We start from the raw sequence: 27,969 nt of genomic DNA, 5'->3' as shown, positions 1-27,969 counted from the left end.
TTTATCAATTTTTATTTTTGTTTCGTTTAGTTTTCTTCTATTCTCAACTGACTTTTTTTTCTTTTCCTTATTTTCTTTCTTTTTCTAGTCCCGACGCTTTTGTCACCTCTCACTCTGGTTTTCACTTCAATTTTCTTTTTTTCGTTTTCTTGAAGGTCTTCACTTTCCTTATTTTTCAGCTATCCTTCTTTCTTTTTTTAATTTCTTATTCTCCTTTTTCCTCTCACTACTGTATTTTATCTTTGTTTCCTTGATTTCTTTTCTTTTTTTCCAGTGATCATTTCATATCCTTTCAATTTCATTCATCCATTCATCATCTCCCATTTCCGTCGTTTTTTTTTCGTCTCTTCACACTTTCTTCTTCTTTGTATATCCCTCGTGCTTTTTCCTTCCGACCTTCCTTCCTCTCCTTCCCTCATCTGGCAACTTCTCACCTGAGCGTCTTGTATTAATCAGGAAATGTGGCGGCAGGTATTGTGTCGAAGGTGACTCGCCTCTCAGGTGAAGGTGAGCCAGCTCAATATCACTTGGACGACTTTGTTAATTGCTTCCTTCTCACACTCGCTTCTTCTCTCTCAGATGTGCCATTTCTATTTATTTCCTTCATGTGAGGTTTTTATTCCATTATCTTATGGTGTATAGAAGCAATATTATTTACTGTTTCTTGTTTTTATTGTCTTATTTCATGTTTTTTTATGCATTTCTTTTTTATTTTGTATGATGGATAGATGGGTATAATGTTCTCTCTCTCTCTCTCTCTCTCTCTCTCTCTCTCTCTCTCTCTCTCTCTCTCTCTCTCTCTTTGGTATTTTGTCTCCGCCATTAATTAGAATTTCAGTATCGACTAATTTCGTATTGATATTACGCATTGTTCATTACTTTTCAGTGCTACTCTAGTTTCTCCTCCTCCTCCTCCTCCTCCTCCTCCTCCTCCTCCTCCTCCTCCTCCTCCTCCTCCTCCTCCTCCTCCTCCTCCTCCTCCTCCTCCTCCTCTTGCTCCTCCTGTGTGTTCCTTTCTCCCAGTCACGTGTCAGCAACAATCAGATCTTACAATTCAATCTCCTTTTATTTCTTTCCATGCGTGTGTTTTCTTTTCCTTGTGTCTCTCCTCCTGCTTCCTCCTCCTCCTCCTCCTCCTCCTCCTCCTCCTCCTCCTCCTCCTAAGAATTATCACATCCCACAGAATGTCACATACACTCCATCAATCTCAATCACAGTCTTGATGTCCTAGTTCCTCTCACTCTCTCCTCCTCTCCCTCTCTCCCACACACTCTCTGCGCCATCCCACGCCTCTGTCACTTCGTCATTTTGTGGGTTGCTGTGTAGTTTATTTCGTATGAGGGAAGGAATCAGTCACAATATTCTGTCTGTACGTGAGTGGGTGAGTGGGTAGGTGGGTAGACAGGTTTCTCTCTCTCTCTCTCTCTCTCTCTCTCTCTCTCTCTCTCTCTCTCTCTCTCTCTCTCTCTCCTTCGTCCCTATGATTTTTTATATTCATTTTTTTTCATTTGAACATGTTATTTCCATTTTTTTCAGCCATTTTCCCTTTTCATCATCATTTCCCTTCTCTTATCTTCCCTATTTCCTCCTCCTCCTCCTCCTCCTCCTCCTCCTCCTCCTCCTCCTCCTCTTCCTCTTCCTCTTCCTCTTCCTCTTCCTCCTCCTCCTCTGCCTCCTCCTAATCCTCCTTCTCCTCCTCCTCTTCCTCCTTCTCCTACCTCTTTTACTCATATCGTGTTTTGCTTCTTTTTTTTTCTCTTGTGTGTGTGTTTTTTTTTTCTCACATGGATATTTTATTTGTTTGAAATGATTATTTTTCATTGTTTAAATTTTCCTCCATTAACTTTCACACTTATTTTTTTTTTCCTAATCTGTTGATGGGTTGATGATTTCCTTTTTTTTTTTTTTTTTTTTTTTTGTTTTTGCGTCATGTAATTATTATTATTATTATTATTTTTTTTTTTTTAGTTTGGTCTGATTTTTTTTTTCCTCGTAATCTTGATACTTTTCCTCCTCTTATCCATCTTTTTTTTTTCCCATCACATTCATCATCACCATCATCATCATCACCACCGTATTCCTTCTCCCTTCTTACCATTCCTAATTTTCCTGATGTTCCCTTTTCCTCCTCCATTTCCACGTTCTCATTTGTTCTTTTTCTTGACCTTATGCCCTCTTCCCTCCTTCCCCTCCGCCCCATCCTTGTCCTCCACCCTTCTCCTATTTCCCTTCCTTTTCTTCCTCCTGCTCTTCCTCATTCTCTTCATACTCCTCAACCCTATTTTTTTTTCAACCTGATACCCAATTCTCCTCTTTTCCTCCTCCTCCTCCTCCTCCTCCTCCTCCTCCTCCTCCTCCTCCTCCTCCTCCTCCTCCTCCTCCTAAGTGTCAGAGGGCAGCCTCCTCGTAACCCCAGATGTTTTTCCTGACAATGTTCTGGCGGGAGAGAATTCAATTGTTTTCCCTTTGTCCTTGGAAACAGAAAGAGCAACACCACGCTGATACCTCTCTCTCTCTCTCTCTCTCTCTCTCTCTCTCTCTCTCTCTCTCTCTCTCTCTCTCTCTCTCTCTCTCTCTCTCTCGTCTTTCTCTCTCATTTACTCCATGATCTCTCTCACTCTACCTTAATTAACCCTTCCTGCTCTCTCTTTCTCTTTCTCTTAATTTTCTCTTTCTATTTTCTGTTCCTCTTTGTTCTCTCTCTACATTTTCTCTTCAATCTTTCTTCATTTTCTCTTCATTTCTCTTCAATCTCTCTCTCTCTCTCTCTCTCTCTCTCTCTCTCTCTCTCTCTCTCTCTCTCTCTCTCTCTCTCTCTCTCTCTCTCTCTCTCTCTCTCTCTCTCTCTCTCCTTCATTTTCTTCCTTTCTATTTTTTGCACTCATCATTCTCTTCTCCCTTTTATTTATTTTTTGACAATTTTTCCTCCTTCATTTTGTTTAGTCTTTTATCTTTGCATGTTCAGTTTCCTTTATCCTTTCCTTTCTTTTTTTCTCCATCATAACTAATTTCCTGTTTTTTTTTCACTTTTATTACCGTTTCCTTATTTTCTCTCTTGGTTCCATTTTTCACTCCCTCATCACCCCTCACTTTCTTTCCTGTAGCATTGCATTCCCCTTCTTTTTATCATCCCCCCTCTTCCCTTCCCTTCCCTTTTCCCCTTCCATCCTCCTCCCTCTCTCTGTTTCTCCCTCCACTCATTCTTCGCAGTCACCTTTTCCTCCACGTCACCTTTCCTTTTTCCCTTCGTTCTCTTTCCTCACATTCTCGGCATTCACCTTCCCTCACCCTCGCTTCTCTTCTCTTGCCTTGCCTCTCTCCAAACGTCACCACTATTTTCTCAGCCTTGACACATGCACAACCGCATATTTTTATTACACACAAATACGCACTCAGCCGCCTTGTCTCTCGCGCCGTCACCACTCCTGCCGCGCCTTCGCCTCAAGTCCCTACCCACGTATTTCAAGGCTACGTGATCGTGTCGTCGCGAAGAGCATGCGAGTCCTACGGGAAATATACTGAAGTGTTCATGACCTCCATCCTTCGTCAGTAGTTCTTGAATGTGGTACAGCGGAGGGAAGAGTGAGGTGGAAGTTGGTGTAGCTAAGACTAGATGAGTAGGGATTAAAGGATAAAAAGGGCAAAGGGGAAAGAATTGTTACGTTAATTGCACCTTCCTTAACGCTAAACGGAAAAGAGGATGTGGGGGGAGAAAAGTTACCTTAATTACATACTTTTTTGGGGCGTGAAAGGGGAGAGAGGAAGAATTGTTGGGTTTAATTGCATATCCTTTACCTCCTATGCGGAAATGGGGGAAGGGAAGATGCTTTAATTGCGCATTTTGTACCCTTAAGAGAAAACGGAGAGAAGACTTGCTGCGCGACGCCACGTTCTTAAATATCTGTCTTTACGTGGTTGTATTCCGGGGAAGCGTGTCGTTAGGATGGGGAGTGATTGTATTAGTATAGTGTTGGTGTCTCGCACGCATATATTGTAGATTTGTATCGGTGATTATTGAGGGAAATATGGCCAATAGAAATAAAACTGCCAGATATTAAAAGTAGTGAGCGTATTGTTACTGAGAAAGACGATGTTAAATGGAGAGAAAAGCTGGCGAAAGATAAGACGAAGAAAAGAGAAACAGTGCATTTTCTTTAGGAAATATGTAGATAACGAACAAAGGAAGAAATAATAGCTAGAAAACTTCAGAAACTTTGAGAGGAAATGCGCCAAATGGATGACACTCGTAAGGATGCTAAAAATGTTAGAATAAAAGGTATACAATGAGTGAGACTGAAGTGATAAAAGTAGAAGCAGAAAGAAAGTAAAACGAAGAAATAGGCAAAAATAAAACTTTTTCTATTATAATACACTTGACAGAAAAATTATTAAAAGTTGGAATCAGAAATATGTAAAGAAATAGATATATACTTCACACGGAAAAAAAAAAACTAAAGAAATTTGGGAAGACAAAAAATTAAAATGTTTGCCAAAGAAAAGTAAAACAAAAATCAATGCAGTCAGCCAAAAAATACGCTTGATAAAGAAAACTGTTAAAGAAAAAGAAAATATGAAAAAACAATAGTGAATGAACTTGACAAAAAAAAAAAAAAAAAAAAAAGAGAAAAAGGGCTCATCCCCTTTCTCTGCCTTCCGAGTCTTGTGTCACACCCATCACCCGAGTGCCTTCCCTCACTGCATCTGTTAACCTCCTCTTTTGTTCTTCCCTTTTTTTTCCTCTTCCTCTTCCTCCTCCTCCTCCTCCTTCTCCTTCTCCTTCTCCTTCTCCTTCTCCTTCTCCTTCTCCTCCTTCTCCCCTTCCTCCTCCTTCTCCTTCTCCTTCTCCTCCTCCTCCTCCTCCTCCTCCTCCTCCTCCTCCTCCTCCTCCTCCTTTTTCTTCTCATGGTGGGTCCATCTCTGGCCCTGACAAAATATAAGGGTGGAAAATTATGTCAGTTTTCTCTCTCTCTCTCTCTCTCTCTCTCTCTCTCTCTCTCTCTCTCTCTCTCTCTCTCTCTCTCTCTCTCTCTCTCTCTCTCTCTCTCTCTCTCTCTCTCTCTCTCTCTCTCTCTCTCTCTCTCTGAGGTAGACGATGGTAAAAGCTTTAATTCTTCATTTTTACTTCTCCCTCTTTCATCCTTTTCCTTCTCCTCCTCCTCCTTCTCCTTCTGCTTCTCCTCTCCATCTCCTTCTCCTTCTCTTCCTCCTCTTTCTCTTCCTCTTCTTCCTCCTTTTCCTCCTCCTCCTCCTCCTCCTCCATTGTATTTGTTTTGTTTTCTTAAATAACCTCTTTTCTCTCGAGCCTCAAATTTGTCATCTTCTTCAGTTTTCTCGTTATTTTCTTCATCGACCTCCTCCTCCTCCTCCTCCTCCTCCTCCTCCTCCTCCTCCTCCTCCTCCTCCTCCTCCTCCCCTTCCTTTCCCCCTCCTTTTCCTCTTCCTCCTGTTCTTCCTTATCATCAGTATCAAACAGTTGTTTTTTTCCTTCTTGTTAATCAGTATCTTTTAAATCACTTAAGTTATCATTTTTTCCCCTCCATTATATAAGCCATATATTTTTTTTTCTATTTACCTCCATATTCGTGTATTTCTTATTCTCGCATTTCGTTCTTTTCTTTCCCCATTAAAATCCACCTTTGCTTCCTCTTTTCTCTTTCTCCATCTCCCTCCTCCTCCTCCTCCTCCTCCTCCTCCTCCTCCTCCTCCTCTTGCTCCTCCTTCTTCTCTTCCCACTTTGAGACATTTTCGTTGTGTTATTGGAAGGAGTCGAAAGTGGGTTTGCTTCCGGGTGACTCGGGCTTCGGGTCTGCATCTGAAGCCTCGCTCGTGTTGTTTCAGGGCGAGTGGCTTTGAGGGTTGCCTTGGTTCGCTTGCATTTTCTAGGTTGGGATTGTTATTCTTTTTCTTTTGCATTCGATTGATCCTTAGCATCCTCTTGCCCCGCCTCGGTTGTGTGAGTGATGTGCTCCTGTGTTGATTTTCTTCTTATTTTTGGTGTCTGTTTCGTTATTGTTTCCTTTGATGCGATAATTGTTTCGTGAGTTTCATTTGGAGGGTGGCTGATATACTGCAGGGTTGTAGGCGTTGTTGTTGTTGTTGTTGTTGTTTTTGGGAGGTTCGTTATCTACAAAAGCGATGTCGTATTTTTCTTGTTTCGTTGTATCGTTTCGTGAGTTTCGTTTAAGGGGTCAGTGATACATTGCAAGGTTTTTAAGTGCTCTTTTATTTCCGTTCGTTACCTACAAAAGCAATGTCGTACTATTCGTGTCGGTACTGTCTTATTGGAGATGTTCGTGGCCTTGAGAATTTGTGATGTAGTGAAAAATTTTAAATGTTTTATTCCGTTTTTGTGTGCGTAATTGCAACTATATTCATCTTGATTTTGTTTCCCGTAGATGTTAATAGTTATTTCTTTCATTTGATGTATAAAAATATCATTAGTTTTGTTTAGCTATTGTTGTATTTATGAGATGGCTCGTGAAAGCAATATGAACTTCAAAGATGTGAATTTGCATCTTTACAAACATTTTTACTACTTTCTACTACGGTCACTTTTTTTTGCTAGCATTCCAAGTAGTGTGAATAAGTTTTAAAGAAATAACCATAAACATTAAAAATTAATGAAAATGCCTTAAACACACACACACACACACACACACACACACACACACACACACACACACACACACACACACACTTTTTGTTTCTACACTTCTTAACTACTGAAGAGAATAATGTAGGGGATTATGGAGGGAAAATATGAGTAGCAGAAAATTATTAAGATGAAAAAAAAAAGTGGGTGCGTGTATTGTTTAACTAAATATTTCATGAATCGGTAAGTGGCTCGTACCATGCTTCATTGTGGTTCGATACCGAGGCCTCACCACAAAGGTCCAGGAGGATTTAGTCTGATCCCAGTGTTCCATTACCCTGCGAGAAGCTTCGTGAAGCCCCGTGGTTCATCCTGCAGGTTCAGAGCGGAGTCCATTTACATCAAACGCTTCATAAACTCCTACAAATCGCGCGTGGTGTCCCGTGGTGCGTCTCGCCGTTCATTCAAGGTTTCACTCGATGGTTCACGGCAGCTCACCAGGGACCATATTCTGAAACACTTCGCGCTGCACCTTCACTGCACTCACAGGCCTTGTGATGTTAAAGTGACGTGAGTTTTTAAGCGTCTTATTTCATCATTCTAGTGACATATTAGCTTTTTCAACTAGAGACAAACTCTTGAGAACGTAATTAATCATCTCTGGATTTTCAAAATAGACGTAATAAAGTGACATTTGTTTTTTTTTTTATAGATGTATTTCATGTTCCTGGTGGTATATAAAGAACGCCTCTACAATATAAACGAGAGAGACACTTGGGAACCCGACAAACCACTGTGGCCTTAAGAAACAGTCGTGGTGGGAGTGCAAAGCGTTCCAGCACAAATCTTTCCCGGCACCGTTGAAACATCCAGGAACGCGTAATACGAGTACAACTAACCACCACCAGGCATCATAAGGCGCGTGTTGGAGGCGGTGGTGTAGGAACTCACTCACGCTGGTAGGCAGGAAGGGGATGATGTATGCATGGTGTGTCTGAGGTAACGCCAGGATTACATAGACTAGAGGACGTGTCTAAATGGGACCATGTGTCGTATGTATAGCCACATATGTCCAGGGAAATCCTTTGTGTGTGTGTGTGTGTGTGTGTGTGTGTGTGTGTGTGTGTGAAGGGTTATGTATGCACTTGTCTCATGTAACCTTGTATATGAGCGTTTTGCTTTCATTGCTTGAGAGAGAGAGAGAGAGAGAGAGAGAGAGAGAGAGAGAGAGAGCTTGATCCCTTCAGGCTCTTGATATGTATAATAATGTCAATACCTAACAAGACAATATATTAATGATGCATTTCTTTCCCAGGAAATATTTAAATTTCATCTCTTTAGAAATTTGAAATATATGAAACATACATTTTTACATTATTATATGAAGGTAATGTCAATATACAACTAAAAAGTGTTATGAATGATGATGTGTGCAAATAGACATGTTTTGAATAATAAATGTTGTATGTAGGTCTGACTGCTTTGTTTTTTTTTTTTTTTTCATTCCGTTATGCCATTTACGTTTTTTCTATCAACTGACAATTAATTTACCTTGAGTTTCGGGGTATGATTAGATGATTTTATTTGGATTAGAAAGATTTTATGGAAGTCAGAAAATTAATACCCACAGTCTTCACTATTCTAATCCACATAAATCTCTGAAGCTGTATAAAATCACCAAATAATAACCAGAATGAATATGGAAACGCTGCGTGGTAGTGAAGGGATTAATAACAAAACATCTCGGAACAGTGCAAGACGTGGATGATTTAGAATATAAGCTTTAGTAAGGAATGAACATCGCATATTTGTAAAAGTAATAATGATACCGTCTACATCTCAGCTAATAGCGGGTAAGGAGAAGACGCAAAACCCCAAGGTGAATCTTAAAAGCGAGGATAAAAGAGACAGCAACCTTTCGTCCTGTTATGCTGAAGACAAGCCTCCGGGCACTTCAGTTTCCCTCATTCCTTCGCCTTCCCCCCTTCTCCTCCCTCCTTCCCATCCGTTTCCTCTCAATACCCTGTACCTCCCTACCTTTCCTCCCTACCCCTTAGACTCCTCCCTCCTCCCCATGCCTTTCTTTTTCTCCTCCGTCTCCAAGCTTCCTTCTCCCTTCTCTTCTTTGCTTCTCCTCCTTTCTCTCCCTCCTTTCCATTAGAACTCTTCCTTCTTCTCTCTCTCTCTCTCTCTCTCTCTCTCTCTCTCTCTCTCTCTCTCTCTCTCTCTCTCTCTCTCTCTCTCTCTCTCTCTCTCTCTCTCTCTCTCTCTCTCTCTCTCTCTCTCTCTCTCTCTCTCTCTCTCTCTCTCTCGGAAACGTTAGTCTCTGTTCAACATTTTCTTTCCAAACGCGAGTTAAGAAGAAAATGTGAGAAAGAAAGAAAGAAAAGATTCGACGTTATGAAATGTTTACCTTCGCTTTTCTTTTATTTTTTCTTTGTGTGTGTGTGTGTGTGTGTGTGTGTGTGTGTGTGTGTGTGTGTGTGTGTGTATGTGTTTTGTGTTACTTCTTTGGTGTTACTTCTTTGCTGCTCTCTCTTTCTCTCTCTCTCTCTCTCTCTCTCTCTCTCTCTCTCTCTCTCTCTCTCTCTCTCTCTCTCTCTCTCTCTCTCTCTCTCTCTCTCTCTCTCTCTCTTCTCTCAAACCACAATATATTTTTTTCATTGTTATTCTCCCTTACCGCTTCCTCCTCCTCCTCCTCCTCCTCCTCCTCCTCCTCCTCCTCCTCCTCCTCCTCCTGCTCCCTTAAGGAATCGAGAAACTTGATTATTCTCCTCCGCCTTTATCGACTTTCTGCTATTGATATCATTATACTAAGCACCACCATCAGAAGTTCCCCACAGAGAGAGAGAGAGAGAGAGAGAGAGAGAGAGAGAGAGAGAGAGAGAGAGATTTGTACATATTAAAAACTCGCAATTGGTCGGAGGAAGGAGATGATGAGAAACATAAGAAAAATTGTGAGTTTGTTTTCTATGTAAAGAGGGAAACTTCGTGAAGGGAGTAGATTATAAAGACAGATAAAGAGGAGGAGGAGGAGGAGGAGGAAGAGGAGGTGGTGACGCTAAAAAAAAAAATGGGAAATGTAATTAAAAGTAGAAGGAAGGACAAGAGGGAATAGATAGAAGGAGCAGTGGAGAGAAGAAAATGAGTTCTATGTACACAAAACAGACAATAGAAAAATGGGATGTTGGTGATTAAAGAAAGAATTAAGACAAAAAGAAAAGGGTAAAGAAAAGGGAGAAAGAACAATGAAAGAAAAAAACAGTGAAAACAAATGGAAGGGGGAGGAGGAAACAGGAGTAAAGAATGAGGGAGAAAACATAAAGAACAAAAAAAAAAAAAAAAAATGGATGACGAAAAGTAATTCCAAAGACAACCAAACATCATCACATCACTACGTCACGTTTAGAGGGTAAGAAGATGAAATAGTAAAGTTAAGTTTTCTCCCCATCAACCACTCCATAAATAGCGATAAGTTATATTTGTATTAGATATGGTGTAAATTGTGTATCCTATTCATTCGTAAAGGTTTCAAATCGAATATTATTTACAACGCGATAAATGCATTGAAGTTTTGTTTCTACATATTTAACCCCTTGAGCACCATAACGCATTTCTATATTCATTATGCTTACTATTTGATGATTTTATACAGCTTCAGAAACTCATGTGGGGATTAAAATAGTGAAGACTGTGGTCATTAATCTTTTGACCTTCATAAATCCTTCCTAATGTCCAAAATTCAAGGTAAAAAAATGTGTCCAGCAGTAAAGGGTTGTGGCGTTTAAAGAATAGGAAGAGTAACAAGTTAAAAGAGAATGAAAAGGAGAGTAAGAGAGGTGACAAAATAAAGGAGAGGGAGGGAGGCATTGGCGATGAGGAAAGAAAGAGAGGACAGAAGGGGACAGAGTAGTGTGGTAGAGGGGAGGAAATGAGACGGAATCTACCACTTCAAAAGTCGATTATGAGGGGAATTAATTGAATGGTAGGAACTCTTAAGCTTGGGAGAGAGTCCTTCCCTCCTTCTCCTCTCCTTCTCTTATCATCTTTATTAGTTCTCTCTCTCTCTCTCTCTCTCTCTCTCTCTCTCTCTCTCTCTCTCTCTCTCTCTCTCTCTCTCTCTCTCTCTCTCTCTCTCTCTCTCTCTCTCTCTCTCTCTCTCTCTCTCTCTCTCTCTCTCTCTCTCTCTCTCTCCATCTCTCTCTCCTCGCCCTCCTCACCATAATCTTCCTCGCCCTCCTTCTCCTCCTCCTCCTCCTCCTCCTCCTCCTCCTCCTCCTCAGTTAACTTTTCTTGTACTTTTCTTTATTCTTATTCCTTATTTATTTTCTATCTAGCTGTCTTTTCCTTGTTTTCTTATTTTTTTTATTGTCTAGCTTTATTCTCTCTATCATCGTCTTACTTTCCTCTTTTTTCCTCCTTTTCCTCCTTTAGTTTGTTCTCCTCTTTATCTTTCCTTATTATTTTTCTGTGACTTTTTTTATCTCATTTTTCTTTGTTTATCTTTGCTTGAATCATTCTTCCTTTTTTTTTTTTTTTTGTTCGTTTTTCTTTCATCTTCCTTCTTTCTTACTTCCTTCTTTCACTTTCTTGAATTATTTTTACTCCATCATTATGTATATTCTTGTCATTTTTCTCCTCTTCTCTTTTTTGCCTCATGTTCTCCCATCTCTTCTTTCTTCTTCAGTTCTTGTCTTCTATTTTATATTTACATTCTTTACTGTAACTCAATATTTGTTATTATTTTCGTCTGTCATTTATCTTTGTTTTTTTTTTTTTTCTATTAAACTTTTCTCTCATACTTAGCTTTACTCTCATCATTTTCTTTTTTTTTTCTTTTTTATGTTTCCTCTTTCTCCTCCTCCTCCTTCTTCTCCTCCTCCTCTGTCTCCACCTCCGCTTCCTCCTTCTCCTTCAATTCTCTTTCTATTTCCTCTACTTTAATTTCCTCTTCCTCCCGCCGCCGCTGCTGCCGCCAAGTCTTTCTTTGTTCCGTTTCTCGTTTATTTTTTTTCCATCCTCAGTAATCCACTTCTCTCTCTTCCTTGTCATAATTCATCACACTTCCTCTTATTTGTTCTTTTATCTTTCTCTTCCTCCTTCTCCTCATCGCCCTTGTTTTTATCACAGCCTCTCATCTATATCTGTCCTTCTCCTCCTCCTCCTCCTCTTCCTCTTCCTCTTCTCTGACTTCTTTCTTCATGCTTCTTTTCCGTCATACCTCCACTTCTCTTTCTCTTATTTTTCTTTCCTCTTCCTCTTATTCTTCTTTCGCCTTCTTTCTTTTTCTCCTTCTTATCCATCTCCTTCTCCTCCTCCTCCTCCTAATCATCCTTCTCTTCCCTTCTCCTCCCATTCTCCTTCTCCTCCTCCTCCCTCTCACTCTACCCTCTTTCTTCTCCTTCTTCTCGTTCTTCTTCTCCTCCTCCTCCTCCTCCTCCTCCTCCTCCTCCTCCTCCTCCTCCTCCTCCTCCTCCTCCTCCTCCTCCGTAGAAGACAGTAACACCCACGAAGACTTAATTTTCTCTTGAAAGCCATCATCCTAATTCCAGCCGTAAAGTTTATGGGAAGGAGGAGGAGGAGGAGGAGGAGGAGGAGGAGGAAAAGGAGGAGATGAAGGTGGGAGAGGAGGATAGATGAAGGAGGAGAAACAGGTGACGATGGAGATGGTAGAGAAGATGAAGTGGGAGGTGGAGATAGCGTTTGAGAATGAGATGAAGGAATAGTAGGAAATGTAAGAGAGGGAGAAGATTAAGGAGGAGTGAGAGAGAGATATGAAGAGAAGGACGTGGGAGGGTGATAAGAAAATAGAGAACTGTTGAGAGAAGCATTAAGATGATGATGGAGCGAGGAGGAAAACGAAGAAAGACAAGAGAAGATGAGGAATAGTAAAAACAATAAAGTCGAAATTACTTTGAGAGAAGAACAAAGGAAAACGAATAGAAAATGGATTGGAAACTTGTTGGAAAAGATAATAGGAAAAGAAGGAGGAGAAGAAGAAGAAGAAGAAGAAGATGGAGAGAGGAAATTTCGTAGAATGCCAAAGTTACATTGAATATCAAACTAGTGTTTATGGAGACGAAGAGAAAGGAATGAGAATCTTTTGTCGAACTCTTGAACCGAACCAACGAAGCAGTTCCGTGTGTGTGTGTGTGTGTGTGTGTGTGTGTGTGTGTGTGTGTTTTGTTTACATGGGTGGTGTGTATGCATGTTTGTTCGTTTCCTCGTCCATCATTTTTTTTTCGTAGAGAGAGAGAGAGAGTGTGTGTGTGTGTGTGTGTGTGTGTGTGTGTGTGTGTGTGTGTGTGTGTGTGTGTGTGTGTGTGTGTGTCATAGCAAGCAACCAAAATTTAATATAACTCTCCTTTAGCTAATCTTCCTTTTTTTTTTCCCTGTCAAACTCCACTCACATCTCCCAACCTTGTATTTTCCCAGCAAAAAAAAAAAAAAAAAAAAACAGTAAAATACCAACATGAGATTTGATTACGCACGAGCAATATATATACCCAGCGAGATTTCATTACTAACTCCCATCTCTTCTTTTCTTCCCCTCGAATTTAAACCACAACTACGCGTACGTACTCTTCTGAGAATCATGTACCACGCACTTCACAATTCATAAAAGAAGACGCCCGCTCTGTAAAACGAATAAAAAAAAAAGACTGTACCCACACCAACTTTACGTACGAATCAAGAGAATACCACACTTGAAATTTATGGAAACAAACGCGGTACGATACGCAAGGAAGGAAAAGATTAGAGAGGGAGGGTAAAAAAAAATAGATAAATAATAATGTTGGGAGGATGGAAAGGAAGCATGTTTGAGGAAGCTACTTTGGGTGGAAGAGAAAGAAGAAATGAGTGAAGGAGGAAGAAGGAATGAGGAAGTCTGTTTACCGTTTACTGTTTACATCTCCTTCAGCGGCTGCAACACGACCTGAGGTAAAAAAAAAATGAAAAAAAATAAAAGATACTAAAGTGCAAATCGGATTTACTGCTTGGTGCGGGAATTATTGTTGAGTTCCCCCTTGCCATCCTTCACACGAGGACACAAAAAACTGGAGGTGGAGGTGTGTGAGAGAGGCGTTGAAGGCGAGGACGATTATTGGGGGGGGAGAGTGACTGGGAGAAGGACGGAAGTTGAGAGGAGCAAGGGAGGAGTGTGTGTGATAGGAACAATGAAGGAAGGGATTGTTTGGGGGGGAGAGTTGAATAGGAGTAAGAGGAACTAATGGGAAGGAGAATGATGGTGTTTTGGAGGAGCAGGAGGAGGAGGAGGAGGAGGAGGAGGAGATAGTAAGTGATTAAGGTAAGTTGTCGTAAAATATTGTAAGTTGAAAGTCATTAATTTTAATTGCATTGGAATTAAAATAAAGTTATTAAAGGATTATGGCTGCAGAGAGAGAGAGAGAGAGAGAGAGAGAGAGTTATAATTGTTTGTACCCTGTGAAGTCAAAAATTCATTCCAAAATCTCGCTTGAAGACTAAAATTTTCCTGAGTTCAAACTTCCACAGCGCATTTTCACTCTTACCAACATTTTCCATACACACGTGACCCCTTTCCATATGCTTCATTCTATTTTAGCCCTGTTACATTATTTCCTTAACTATTTCGCTGCTTTTCACCACCTTTCCATATTCCTAGCCACTCATTTCCTCATTTTCTTCTTTAAATCTTTCCCTCTCATTTTTTACTGATTCCTTCTTTCCATATGCTCCTTTTCTTTATTTCTGTCTTTCTCATTCCTTTTTTTTTCTTTCTCATCAATCCCTCTTCACCATTCCCTTGCTTCTCTTCGTTTCTAGTCTTTCCTCCCTCTACCTATTATGTCATACCTCTTTATTTTGTTTCTTGTCTACTTTCCCTTCCTTTTCATTCCATCTCTATTCTCCTTTTTTTCAATTTTCGCTTTTAACTATGACTTCTATTATTAACTTTCCCATATGTTTTCCTCACTTACCTTCTTATAGTTTTTTTTTTTTTCCTCTCGTTTCCTCTCAGTCTATCTTCTCTCTCATTTATTTTCTCTTTTCTCCCCAACTTTGATAAAATTTTCTACTTTTTTAATCCCTTTCCTCTTTTCTTTTCTTTTTTTTATATTCCTTTCTCTCTTCTCTATCCTTCTCTCCCTTTTCCATTTTATTGATTTTGTATATTTGTCGTGTATCCCTTTCTTCTACGGCTCTCTTTTCCATCATTGATCTTCTCTTATCCATCATCTCTTCCCTTTTTTTATTCCTTTCTCTCTATCTCTATCCTTCTCTCCCTTTTTTTATTTTATTAATCTCATATATTTATCATGTATCATTTTCTTCTACAACTCTCACTTCCTCCATTGATCTTCTCTTATCCATCCTGTCTTCCCTTTTTTTTTTATTCTTTTTTTTCCTCTCTATCCTTCTCTCCCTTTTTCATTGTATTAATTTCGTATATTTATCATGTATCCTTTTTTTTTTCTACGACTCTCTCTTCCACCAATGATCTTCTCTTATCCATCCTATTCTATCTCCTCTTATCCATCTTATCTTCTCTTGTATTTTTTTTTTATATTCTTTTTTCCTCTCTATCCTTCTCTCCCGTTTTCATTATATCAATATCTTATAGTTATCATGCATCGCTTTCTTATCTCTTCCCCCATTGATATCCTCTTATCCATCCTTTTTTATACTCTTTCCCTCCTCTCCCTTTCCTCTCTTGATCTCCAGTGCGATACAGATTCTCATATGGAGAAGGACCGCTAAAATTTTTCCTCTGGCCAGACGCCGCCGCTCCCCATACACACACCAGGACGCTGTAATGGTCTTTTGGTGTAGTGGGAGTCCTGGCGTCCCATCCATTACTCCCTCCCCCCTTACTGCCTCTCCCTCTCTCTCTCTCTCTCTCTCTCTGTCTGACTCTCAACTCCACCCCCTCATATTTTTTTACCTTTTTATCTTGTGTTTATTTATTTTTGTGTGTGTTTGTGTGTATGGTCTCTCTCTCTCTCTCTCTCTCTCTCTCTCTCTCTCTCTCTCTCTCTCTCTCTCTCTCTCTCTCTCTCTCTCTCTCTCTCTCTCTCTCTCTCTCTCTCTCTCTCTCTCTCTCTCAGGTAGCCGAGTAATTATAAGGAGATTCTCTGGATAACTTCTAATCCACTCCACCTTTGTCTCTTATCAGCGGTCATTAAGTCTAGTTTGTTGTTTTTTCTTTTTCTGTTCTATTTTACCTTTTTTTTTATTTTTTACAATATGTTCTTGATTATTGTGTTTTATATCCAATTGAGTTACGTGGGTTTGGGTCTGGTCTAGAGAGAGAGAGAGTGTGTGTGTGTGTGTGTGTGTGTTTGTGTTGTTATTTTTTTGAGTAGCTTTTTTCATAACTCATATTTTGTTTTATGAGGTCTATTTTTATTACTGTTTTGCCTTGTTTTTTTTTTATTTTTATTTCCATTTCTTACATATTTTTATTTTTCATATAGTAATGCCGAAGGGAAGAAGTAGGAAAAGGAAGAAAAGATTTAGGAGGAAAAGAAGAAAAGAGGACGTTTCGCTTTTATGATTAAACTCACTTATTGTTCTTATTTTGTTTATCCTTTTTTATTACTGCTATTTTCTTTGTCACTTATTTCCATTGCACTATTAAGCATATTTATTGATACACGCACGAAAACTAAATAAAAACGGCATCAATAGACTATATCTCACTTTTCCTTTTCTTGATTTTTTTTTTTCTGCATTCCTTTTTCTCTTTTAAAAATCACGCAATTCAAAGATGTTAATATTTCTTACTCTACGATACCATAACAGACTCCCTTACAAACATTGACCACCCTATCCACTCACATTTACAAATACACACCTCTCAATCCACACACACTTAGAGATATCCACCACTCGACCCACACGCACACTCATAAATTTCCATCCTTATTCTACCCACACACGTTTAATACTCACCATCACACCGGCGCACTTTTTCCTCCCTGTCATCAGCTGGTCCCAGGTACAAAGAGATCATAAATCGCCACGCCTTTACAGTTCATTAGCTTTTGATCGCACCAAGAGAGGGTGGCAACCCCGGGAGCCATTTAACACAGTGTACACCAAACACTCCCACCCACCACACACACCACTGGCTGAACATTATAATCTTTCCCTTCATTTACTTCATTTCTTTCTCCCTCTACCTCAAGTATTTTTTTTTATTTTTTTCCCTTCTTTGTTACCTGCGTTTTGTGTTTCGTTTCCCGTTCTGCTCCACGGTCTTTCTTTTTTTCCCTCTCTTTTCTTCTAGTTTTTTTTTTTCCTTTTTGTTGCCTTACATTTGTCAGTCTTTTCCTTCCTCTTCCTGTTCTTTTTTATCCTTTGATTTTTTTTTTATTCTTCCATTATTATTATTACCTATACCTCTTTATTATTTATCTCCTGATTTTTTTTCTATTCTATTCTTATCAATATTTACTTAATAGTTCTTTCGTTATTTCCTACTTAGATTTGCTCTTAGGTGATATTCTATTTTATCAGTATTTTTTATTCCTTATCTGGTTCCTTTTATTTTATTTTTTCTTTGTTCCCCTTTTTCTTATTTTCTCCTCTTTCTCCTTTTACTATTTGTTGTTGTTTTTTTTTCCCCTCTAGTATCATTTCTCCTTTTGATATTCCAAATTTCTCAACCTTCTCTGTTCCTTTTCTACTTCGTCCTCTCTCTACGCCCTCCCTTCTGTACACTCCCTCTCCCTCTCTCTTTCTCCCTTTCTCTCTCTCTCTCTCTCCCACTTCCTCTCCCTCCAGTCATCATCCAAGGATCTTCTTGAAATCCAGAAAAATGCTGAAGTTTAGGTGAACGCTGTGATGTGTGTGCAGAGCTACTGTGTGTGTGTGCGTGTGTGTGTGTGTGTGTGTGTGTGTGTGTGTGTGTGTGTGTGTGTGTGTGTGTGTGTGTGTGTGTGTTCTCTTCCTTTTCTGTTCTGGAAGTGATAGGTTTTTTTTTCTATTTTCTTCCTTTTTCTCTTCCTTATACAAATGATATTGTTTTCGTTTTGTATTCCTTGTAATGTTAGTTTCATTTGTTTTCCTTTTCATTCCTCTTTTTGTCGTCTTCCGTCTTTCTTATCCTCCACTCCATCTTCCTCTTCTTTCTTCTTTCCTTCTTCCTTTTCACACCAACAGAGACATTTTCTCATAATCTTTCTCTTCAAACTCCTACCATTTCTTTCCTTCACTTATGACACCGAGTCTTCTATTCTTTCTCCTCCTCCTCCTCCTCCTCCTCATCCTCCTCCTCCATTCCTGACGACGAGGACGACAGTGAAAGGACGACAACTCACCAATTCTTTTTATTTCCTTCCCTCTTCTTCCTTTCTCTTTCCCCTCTCTGTCTATCTTTCTCTTTCAGTATTGCTTCAAATGTCTCCCTTCTCACTAATCTCTCTCTCTCTCTCTCTCTCTCTCTCTCTCTCTCTCTCTCTCTCTCTCTCTCTCTCTCTCTCTCTCTCTCTCTCTCCTCTCTCTCTCTCTCTGAGCAACATTTTCATTTACTTTTTCGCCTTTCGTCTCGTACTTGTGTTTCCTTTCTCCTTCTCCTCCTCCTCCTCCTCCTCCTCCTCCTCCTCCTCCTTCTCCTCCTCCTCCTCCTCCTCCTCTTCTTCCTTTTCCTCCTCCTCCTCCTCCTCTCAGGACGGTTTCGTGTATTCTCGGATTTGTTTTTCCTTGGTGTAAAGAAAATGTGTTAAGCTTTCGTGAAATGAAAGAAAATGTGATGTAACAACTTTGTGTGGAATTGTTTTGATGTCTTAACTCGCGTGTTCTTGACCTCACTGCTCCATCCTGCGCTTGTCGTCGTCGTCGTTGTTGTTGTTGTTGTTGTTGTTGTTGTTGTTGTTGTTGTTGTTAGCACTGGTGTTGTTGCTCTTATTTATTATTTTTACTATTATGTTTTTTCTTATTGATGGTGTTATCTACTTCAATATTACCATTATTCCCTTCTTTTTTCGTTCTTCTCCTTCCTCTTTTCCTCTCCTTGTGATTGATGTTTGGAAATGTTAGGTGAGATTAATACATATTGCGTTAGGATGTCTCTCATTCTCCAAGGAACAGTTTACAAGTCTACACTAACTCTTTGTATTTCTGCAAGGAATGATAACTTATCCTTTCACTGGTGGGTAACTTTTCCCATCATCACCTGTGACTTTTAGACACATTTTTTCTTCCACAGTTTCTTCAATACTAAGAGAAAAATGCAATGTTGATTTTATGCTCTTGTTTTCGCCGTCCAGGAAAGCAATACTATACAGTGTTTTGAGTGTTAACTGGGGAGTTCAAAATAAATATAGGTGCTACAAATTATGCAGGAATTTTGGCGTTTTCTTTCGATAATTCTGGTTTAAGTTATTTGTATGTATTTAATATTACCACTTCAAAGTTTGTATTGACTATTAGGTGTTAATGTTTAAAGACCTGTACTGATTTTAACATTTTATTTATGTAGACATTGCGGGTGAAGAAAAAAACCCATTAAACCTGCATATTTTCATGGAGATATTTTTGTTTTTCATTAGCAAATTAAATATCTCTACAATCTCTCTCTCAAGGTATTTATGGGCTAAAGGGGGTACTTTTTGGGGTACCTCCTATCTTAAAGCCCACCCGTTAGGAAACCGTTGCCCCGAGTGAGGAAGCCCAATCTACACTCGGACCGTGGACAGGATTCGAACCCGTGCGCTTGGAGACCCCATCGGACCCCAAAGCGCGCATGGTTCCACTGTACCACTGTACCACTAAGATTAAAGCATTTCAAATAAGTAAAAGAAAAAAATACAGATTAAAGCTTTTAACAGACTATTACAACTTAAAAGTACGTATAATTCCAAGTATTTTTTTTGTCACTATTAAAATACTGCAAGTATTTGTGTATTTGTTGCGACTCATACCAATATGCATTCTTATTGTTATTGGACATTATTTTTATTTTATATTTTGTACGATCTCAGTTTCGTTAGATACCTTGAAAAAAAAAATACTTGATGCATTTCAAAGGTATTCCCAAAGTTTTCTGTGGGAAGGTGAAAGAAAATGTAATTGCAGCGCTATCACCCTCGTTCAAACTTCCCAAATGACGATATCACAACGCGGAAATTCTTACTTTGAGGCCCAAATTTTCTTATTGGGAGCGACAAAAATGGCGTTTCGCTTTAGCCATTCTCTTATCGTTGCATCGTGAGAAAGCCTTTGAGTAAGATGAAAAAGATTGGATGAAAGAAAAGAAAAGATAGAAAAAAGGCTTGACAAGGTTCTGTGTTTATGAATCAGGAGAACGAGGAGCTTAATGAGCGGGAAATGAGGCGGAAGAGAAGGAAGAGGAGGAGGAGGAGGAGGAGGAGGAGGAGGAGGAGGAGGAGGAGGAGGAGGAGGAGGAGAAGAAGGAGAGGACGAGGAAGAAAGGATATAAATGAAGGAGGGATGCGGAAGGAATGGAGGACGTGATGAAGAGAGAGAGAGAGAGAGAGAGAGAGAATGCAGATAAGCAAGCAGGCAGGCAGGCAGGCAGGCATGCAAAGACAGACCGACAGGCAGACAGACAACCGGTTAATGAAAACAGACAAACACAGACAAACAGACATAGACAGACAACACCAGATACGAAAACCAGACAAGACAAAGCGATAAGAAAACAAGCCAATTAGAAATGAGAATCCGAAAAATAGAAAGAAAATAATGAAAAAAAAAGGAAAATGCACAAGAGAAATACAAAGGAACAAGGGCGTAAATATAAGCATTCCTTGGTTTTCGGGATCTGCCAGTGACAACTAAAGAAAATGGGACGAGAGAGACAAAAAAAAAAGGTGAGGGCCATGGGGTTCAGAGAGAGAGAGAGAGAGAATAGCTGAAATGTTTTAGTCAACGTATAGTGACACACACACACACACACACACACACACACACACACACACACACACACACACACACACACACACACACACGTAAACACTCCTATTCTAGCGGTGTTTGCTACCTTGGATTGATGCGACCGTCGATTGTCAAGCTGGAAGGCCTCGTTTGCCTCCCCAGCGCCGGGCGAGTGTTAACAGACACCAAACATGAGCCCTGCCTCCCTGCCTGCTCGCCTCTTACTGCTCTTTGCTCGCCTCCTGCCTCGCTCGACGCACATCTCCGCTATCCAGAGGCCTTCCTTCCTGCTGCTGTGACGGAACACAAGGCTGCTGGTGAAAGAGGTTGAATTGTTCGTTGTGGTGTGCTCATGATATTAGTTGTGGTGGCAGTAAGGGTGATGGTTTGTGTGTGTGTGTGTGTGTGTGTGTGTGTGTGTGTGTGTGTGTGTGTGTGTGTGTGTTTTTGTGTGCGAGTGCGCGTTCTTTTTCAGCCATAAAAAATTCTTCTCTATTTTGTTTCTTTTGTTTTGACCTTTTTTTTCCTGGTTTCGCCTGAATGTCGTTTTCTTTTTTCTTTTTTTTTTCATAGAGCAGAGTCTAAAGTTACTTCTATTTCAGTGTATCTCTCTCTTTTTTTTTTTTTAATGAATATGCTGCTTCTTTTTATATAGGAGACATGCCGACTAATGGTAACAAAACTACTAAAAGAGGTCGACTGAAGTACCGGCCCACATGCATACAAAATCAGTAATATCAACGAAAACTACAGGATAAATATCTTGAAACTTCATAATATTCAAATTTCTTGTTTTTTTCCTAGTTTTTGAAGGCTATTTTACGTTAACTATATTTATTTTCCTCTCACCGTTTATTATTGTTATTTTTCACGAGTTACAGTCTTCTCTGATCTCGTTTCCATTGCTTTTCACCTTCATTATCATGTAAGCCTGGTTCCATTCATGGCTGAGAGGTTTACTTGTATAATTACTGCACGGCTCTTGTGTCCCTTCCACAAAACACTATTAAATCAGAATCCTATTATGTAATTCGAACAAATAGAATGATAATTATTTTATCCCCTCATGTTTTCCCTTGTGTAATCCTCCTAATTATATTGTTTATTGTCATTCACCAATTTAAACCTTGGACGCCTGGATGAAGACAAGGAACGTATTATTTTCTCTTTTTTTCTATTCAGAATCTAATTTACAAAGAATTTACCATATTATTCTATACAGAGAGAGAGAGAGAGAGAGAGAGAGAGAGAGAGAGAGGCGATGGAAGAATATATGACGATTTTTTTTTTTCACTTCGTTTTTAGTGCGAGTTTGTGGTTCGGTTCTATCTATAATGGCGGCGGCTTCGTAGTAGAAGTAGTAGTTGTAGTACGGTAGTAGTACTAGTAGTAGAAGTAGTAGTAGCAGTAGTAGTAGTAGTAAGTAATTCTAGTAGTAGTAATAGTACATAAAAGTAGTAGCACTAAAAGAAGTAATAGTTGTAGTAATGGTAGTAGTAGTAGTAGTAGTAGTAGTAGTAGTAGTAGTAGTAGTCTACTTACTGATACGCAATAATAAAAACGAAAAGGAAAAGAAGTCATAGATGGATCTCTCTCTCTCTCTCTCTCTCTCTCTCTCTCTCTCTCTCTCTCTCTCTCTCTCTCTCTCTCTCTCTCTCTCTCTCTCTCTCTCTCTCTCTCTCTCACGCAAAAGACATATAGTTTTACATATTCTAATAAAAGTGTATACATCAAAAGTAATCGTCTCATCTCCAGGTGCGCGGAAGAAGTATAAGGAGAGAATGTAAGGAGGAACAAATCAATTATCATGTGAAACAAAAAGGCTTTATTATTATCCAATTATTGTAGTAGTGTACATAATAAGACTGTAAAATCGCTAATAAAAATAAAAACAGCATTAAGGAAAAATATGAAAATATTTTTTTTCTATATCTAAAGTTGTTAATTTATTCGATTCAAATAGTGATACGGCGAAGAAAGACAGCCAAGCCTTGTACACAACCACGAGAAAGTAACGAAGTAATAAAAGTAATAGAGCAAGTGGAAGGATGTAATACAAGTTGCGTGGGATTAACTCTCCATATCCAGATAAACTTCCATTTCATTTTAGTACGCATACTGGTAAAATACTCGTAGGATCACAAGAAATGAAACGTCACATATTCGTATGAAGAAACCACAAAAGTAATCGGAAGAGGGGAAGGAGGGCTTGTGATAGAGTAAACCTGATTTTCCTTTCTATATCCAAGAGTCGCGTATATTATCCCCTCGCAGGAAGATACCCCGATATTAAGGGCATTGCGAAGCCCCTCTGGCACCACCACCGCACTACCTCACCTTACGTCTGCCGCAAGCAAAAATTGGGGATTGCAATTGGAGCTTTGGTCGACCGTGTGTAAACGAGGTACGCCGTGTCTTAGGGAAATGAAAATGAAGTGGACAGATATTGGTGACCTCGCCCGTCCTCCGTTCCCTCCCCCTACCATTGGAGGACCTTAGAGAGGCGCCGTAAGATAGGGAAAGAGAAGGAGGTTATCAGGGAAAAGGGCAACTCCGAGCCACTTCACCGGGAGGAAAGGACAACCGTGAAAAGTTAATAGGACGAAGAACATGTTTTACTGCGACTGAGGAGAACGGGGAAGTGTCTGGCTGAAGGAGGGGAGAGAGAAGGAAAGGAGAGGAGGTAGAAGGGATTGTCTGAGAGGAAAAAAAGGACACGAGGAAAGAAATGAAACGGAGCAGTAAAGGAGGAATGAAATACGGCACGTGGAGGAGGAGGGTCGCACTGGAAAATGGAATGTGGAAGACGAATTTGAAGCCAAAGGAAGGGAGGGAAATGAGAGATGAAAGGAACAATGCAGGAAGGTATGACGAACGCGGGAACATACGAGATATTAAAGAGGAAAACTTCAAACACACACACATACACACTCACAAACATGGAGAAACTAATCAGACAGAGCAAAGGAGACAGACATTTTTTTCCTAGGCAAACTTCAGCTTTTGTTTAGCATGAAGTATAAATAAAAGCAATTGTAATATGTATGAAGAAATTAGTCTTAATTTATACTTTGGCCAAGAATAGTAGTAATAGTAGTAGTAGTAGTAGTAGTAGTAGTAGTAGTAGTAGTAGTAGTAGTATCAATAGTAGAAGCATTGATACTGTAGTAGAAACGGCAATAACTTCAGTAGTAGAACAAGGAGTAGTAGAAAGAAAAAGGATAAGGACGAAGAAGAAGAGAAGGAGGATGATAAAAAAAACACAAAATAGTAGGTAAAAAGAAAAAAAAATAGTTATTGATTAGGTTCTCTCTTCATATATATTTTCCTCAGCATCCAACAGCAACATAACCTTTAGCCCGTAACACCCACATCCCCCATAACAAAATGAAAAATGAAATTAAAATATAAAAAGAAATCACATTAATTAAAACATTCCACCATTACTAATTTTCCTCACCCTCCTGGAATAAAACACGACAAATTGTACAAAACGAACGAAATATAGGGGTGAGACAAAACATATATAGAAAAAAGGCGGATGGGAGGTCTCATTTCTCTCTTTTGCGCTCAGGAAACAAACTTGTGAGGAAGCATTGAGCAACCGAGAGAGATGGTTTGGTCAGTAGCTAAGATCCGAGTGTTGATTTTTTAGGGTTTTAGGGTAAAGTAAGAAAGAATAAAGGGAAGGTCTCAAGGTATTAGGGATTTGGGTCATTTTTAAGGATTCGTGGCTCGGATTTTGTTTCTTGGCGTGTGTTTGTTCTTTTCCTTACGATGAGAGGCGATACATTTTATATTGGAGTTACGTAAGGAAATTTCTTCAGGGGACTGGGAAAAAGTGAGGGTGATTCTTATTAAAGGGTTTTGTGAGAAAGGATGGATTTGATATTTCCTTTCCCTCTGTGTTGTTTATTCATGTATTCATTTATTTATTTATTCCGGTCACTTATTTATGAGGTGAGGGAGGAGGTATTCATCAGATTCCGTCGGAGATAACCGTAAATTTTATATTTTTTTGTGTGTGTGGGAAAAATAATATATATCTCAGATGCCGTGTGATGAATGGGTGTGACATATATTTAGGGCTTTTGTTTTTTTATGGGATACAAAAATTAAGTCTGCTTTCTCATGTTTCTTTTTTTTTTTAATGTGTGATTTATTTTTTTTTAATGAACGTTTTATTTATATTTCTTTATGATTTTTTTTTTCGTTTGTGTGAAGTGTTTTTCGTTTTACTATTTGAGTTTTTATTTCCCTTTGTTTCTCTGATTCTGCTTTCTTTTTTTCCAGCATGAAGTTTTGTTAAATTCTACTGGAGTTGGTTTGGAAGATTTTTTACGAGATATGTTTTTCTTTTTCGTCTTTTTTTAATGCGATACAAAAAATAAATCTTTCTCACGTTTATTTTTTTTTTACGTGTGTGAATTCTTATCTAATGTTTATTTTTGATGAACGTCTTATTTATTTTTTTTTATGATTTACACTCGTTTTTATTTTTATCGTTTGTGTGAAGTCCTTTTTGTTATACTATTTGGATTTTTATTTCCCATTGTTTCTCTGATTTTTTTTTTTTTTTTTCCAGCATTAAATTGTTTGTAAAAATTCTACTGAAGTTGGTTTGGAAGATTTTTTATGAGACACCTTTTCGTTTTCTCCTTTTTGGTCTGTCGTAACTGTTTCATTTTTTTTTTTTTTTTTTCCTTATTCTTCCTCTTTAGTGCTTCAATTTTCATTTTTTTTTCGTATAAGTTGTTTGTTAAAATTCTACTGAAGGTGAATTTAAAGATTTTACGAAGCATGTGTTTTATTTTTTTTTTTGTCTGTCATAACTGTTTTTTTTTTTTCCTTTTCTTTTCTCTTAAGTTTTCAATTTTCCCTACGAATGAATTTCAGATTGACGAGCGACATTAAATAACATGAATGGCAACGAGAAGGACAACGACCACTTTTTTACATATAGTAGACAGAAGGAGCCACTTTTTAGATCAAAGAAAAAAAAAAGGTTATGAATTTGGATTGTTTAGGATTAAGTGGCAAAGATTTACATGGTAATCGATAGGAATAACTGTTTTCTTCTTTTTCAGGGGATAGAGAGGATAACTATTTCAACTATTTCAACTTTCGCACCTTTATTATACTAGTCTTTGTCACACCTGCCTTTATGAAACCCTCTTTTATAATAACTATCTTTATAACACACGTGCCCCTTGAGACTACCTATGCGTAGAGGGAGGAACGAAAAGAAAAGCTAAATACGTAAAGTTTCGATACGCTTCTGCCATTTCTTCACTTTTATGGTTATGGCTCTCATTTTTATTCATGCAGATTCAGAATATATCATACTCATCCCCGCCTCAACGTCAGAATATCATCGTCGTCTTTGTCAACGTTCAGTCATCTTCACTCACTGTCACTTCACCTTCAGGCGTAAGGATGGCTATGTGGTACTGTGTTGTACTCCTTGGGTTAACCTTCGTGTTCTCAAGTGTTCTCTCTCTCTCTCTCTCTCTCTCTCTCTCTCTCTCTCTCTCTCTCTCTCTCTCTCTCTCTCTCTCTCTCTCTCTCTCTCTCTCTCTCTCTCACCATGTAATCCTCTTGTAATTAATATACCCATCACAACCATCAATACTATACCCATATCACCATCACCACCATCCAAATCATTAATGTAGCTCCCATTTAAACCATTAGAACCATAAGCACCATTAATATCACTCATTGAAAACATTGACATCAGAACAGCTACATATTTACCATCATCATCACCATTACCCATTAAAAGCCACTAACATCACATCACAATCACATCCATCCTCACCATCATATCCTATCACTATTTTTTCCCTTTACTTTTCCCCATCACTTTCCACTCTCTCCTTCCCTCCCTTTCCCTTACCCATTATCCTCACCCACTCATGCCTTCTTACCTTCACTTTTCCCATCACTTTCTGTTCCTCTCACCCTTTCCCTACCATACTCTTCCCTCCCATTCACAATCTTACTCCTTCCCTCCCCTCACTTTTCCATCCTTACCTTACTCCTTTCCCCAATTATTTTAGTTTCCCTCTCATCCACCTACAGTAATCCCACTCAATTTTCCCCTCTGCATCACATTTACCCATCCCTCTCTAATTTCCCCTTTCCCCTCGCATATAGTCCTTCCCCTTCCTTACTTTTTCCTTCCCCCTTCACACTTTCTTCTCTCCCATCACTCCCCACAGTAGCATCACCCTCTCCTCTCACTGTTCCCCTTCCCTCCCTTCCCCATTCCCCGTGTCACCAAGGGGGCTCAGGGCATGGGTGTGAGGGGATCAGGAGGCTCAAAGGGGATCAGAGAGTCATCCCTTTCAGACGTATATGTACGCTATCCTTCTCCTGATATTTGCAGTCCAAGGAGAGGAGGAGGAAGAGGGGGAAGAGAAGGTGGAGGAAGGGGGGTTAAGATGGGACGGATGACATTTCTCTCTCTCTCTCTCTCTCTCTCTCTCTCTCTCTCTCTCTCTCTCTCTCTCTCTCTCTCTCTCTCTCTCTCTCTCTCTCTCTCTCTCTCTCTCTCTCTCTCTCTGCCATCATAACATCTCATTTTCATTATCTTTATTGATGATGCATACATTAGTTTCACGTTATGCTGCATAAGACTATGGGGGGTAAAGATTAAGAGAGGGAAAGAGAGAGAGAGAGAGAGAGAGAGAGAGAGAGACAAGTTTGTGTTAGGTGTTCATCACGTTGACAGTGACGATTCATTGTCATTTTTCCCTCATCCTTGGGTCTCTCTCTCACTCTTTTTTTTTTCTGTCTCCTGCACCGCTCATTTGCATGTTATTTTGCCATCGAGATGATCCCGCCGCTAGACACCACCACCACCACCACCACCACCACCACCACAGCCACCGCCAGTAATAGTCTTTCTTGTTATATTCAGTTTACTCTTCTGTCCTTATCTAGTGTGTGTGTGTGTGTGTGTGTGTGTGTGTGTGTGTGTGTGTGTTGTATTTTAATTTCTTTTATGTTTGTCTATACGTCTGTCTTTGTTTCTCTGTCTCTCTGTCTGTCAGTTTGTCTGTCTATCTTATTCCTGTCTCTTTGTCTGTTTTCTCTTCAACGTTTGTAACCTAAATCACAATGAAAGTAAAAGTTGAAATATTAGTTTTCCATATTTATCTGAAGAGTAGATTTTTTTTTTTTTCCGTAAATTGGACTGAAATTACTGGAGAAAAAATGTACACAACAGCAACAAAACAGAATAACGCCCCTACATTCATAACCAAATTAAAAAATAACCCGCTGGGCCATTCATAGCAAAACACAACAAAAACGTGGTAATGGAGTAATAACCTGCAGTTTAATTAAGACAAAAGTAATTAATAATTTCCTAACTGGGCAATAGTCTTCTCTAGAAATTAACTTAGCGCACTATTAAACATTAATTTTCCTCCTTCTCTAAGCGAGGCACGCCGGGAAAGTTAATTATAGTGAAAATCCTCCCTAAT

The 27,969-nt window shown here is 39.3% G+C and overlaps 1 protein-coding gene and 1 long non-coding RNA gene across 5 annotated transcripts in view; both read left to right on the top strand.

The window, feature by feature from the left end:
* LOC123502760 (glutamate receptor 1-like) overlaps positions 1-27,969 on the top strand; it is an 815,513-nt gene that overhangs the window by 498,280 nt on the left and 289,264 nt on the right. The window lies entirely within an intron of this gene.
* On the top strand, positions 6,850-8,069 carry LOC123502761. Its single transcript, XR_006674217.1, has 2 exons — positions 6,850-7,162; positions 7,305-8,069. It is a non-coding gene; the product is annotated as an uncharacterized LOC123502761 (long non-coding RNA).

The sequence above is a fragment of the Portunus trituberculatus genome, chromosome 12 (genome assembly GCF_017591435.1).
Source record: "Portunus trituberculatus isolate SZX2019 chromosome 12, ASM1759143v1, whole genome shotgun sequence".
NCBI classification, from domain to species: domain Eukaryota; kingdom Metazoa; phylum Arthropoda; class Malacostraca; order Decapoda; family Portunidae; genus Portunus; species Portunus trituberculatus.
The sequence above is the reverse complement of the archived record's forward strand: the minus strand, read 5'-3'. Positions and strand labels throughout refer to the sequence as shown.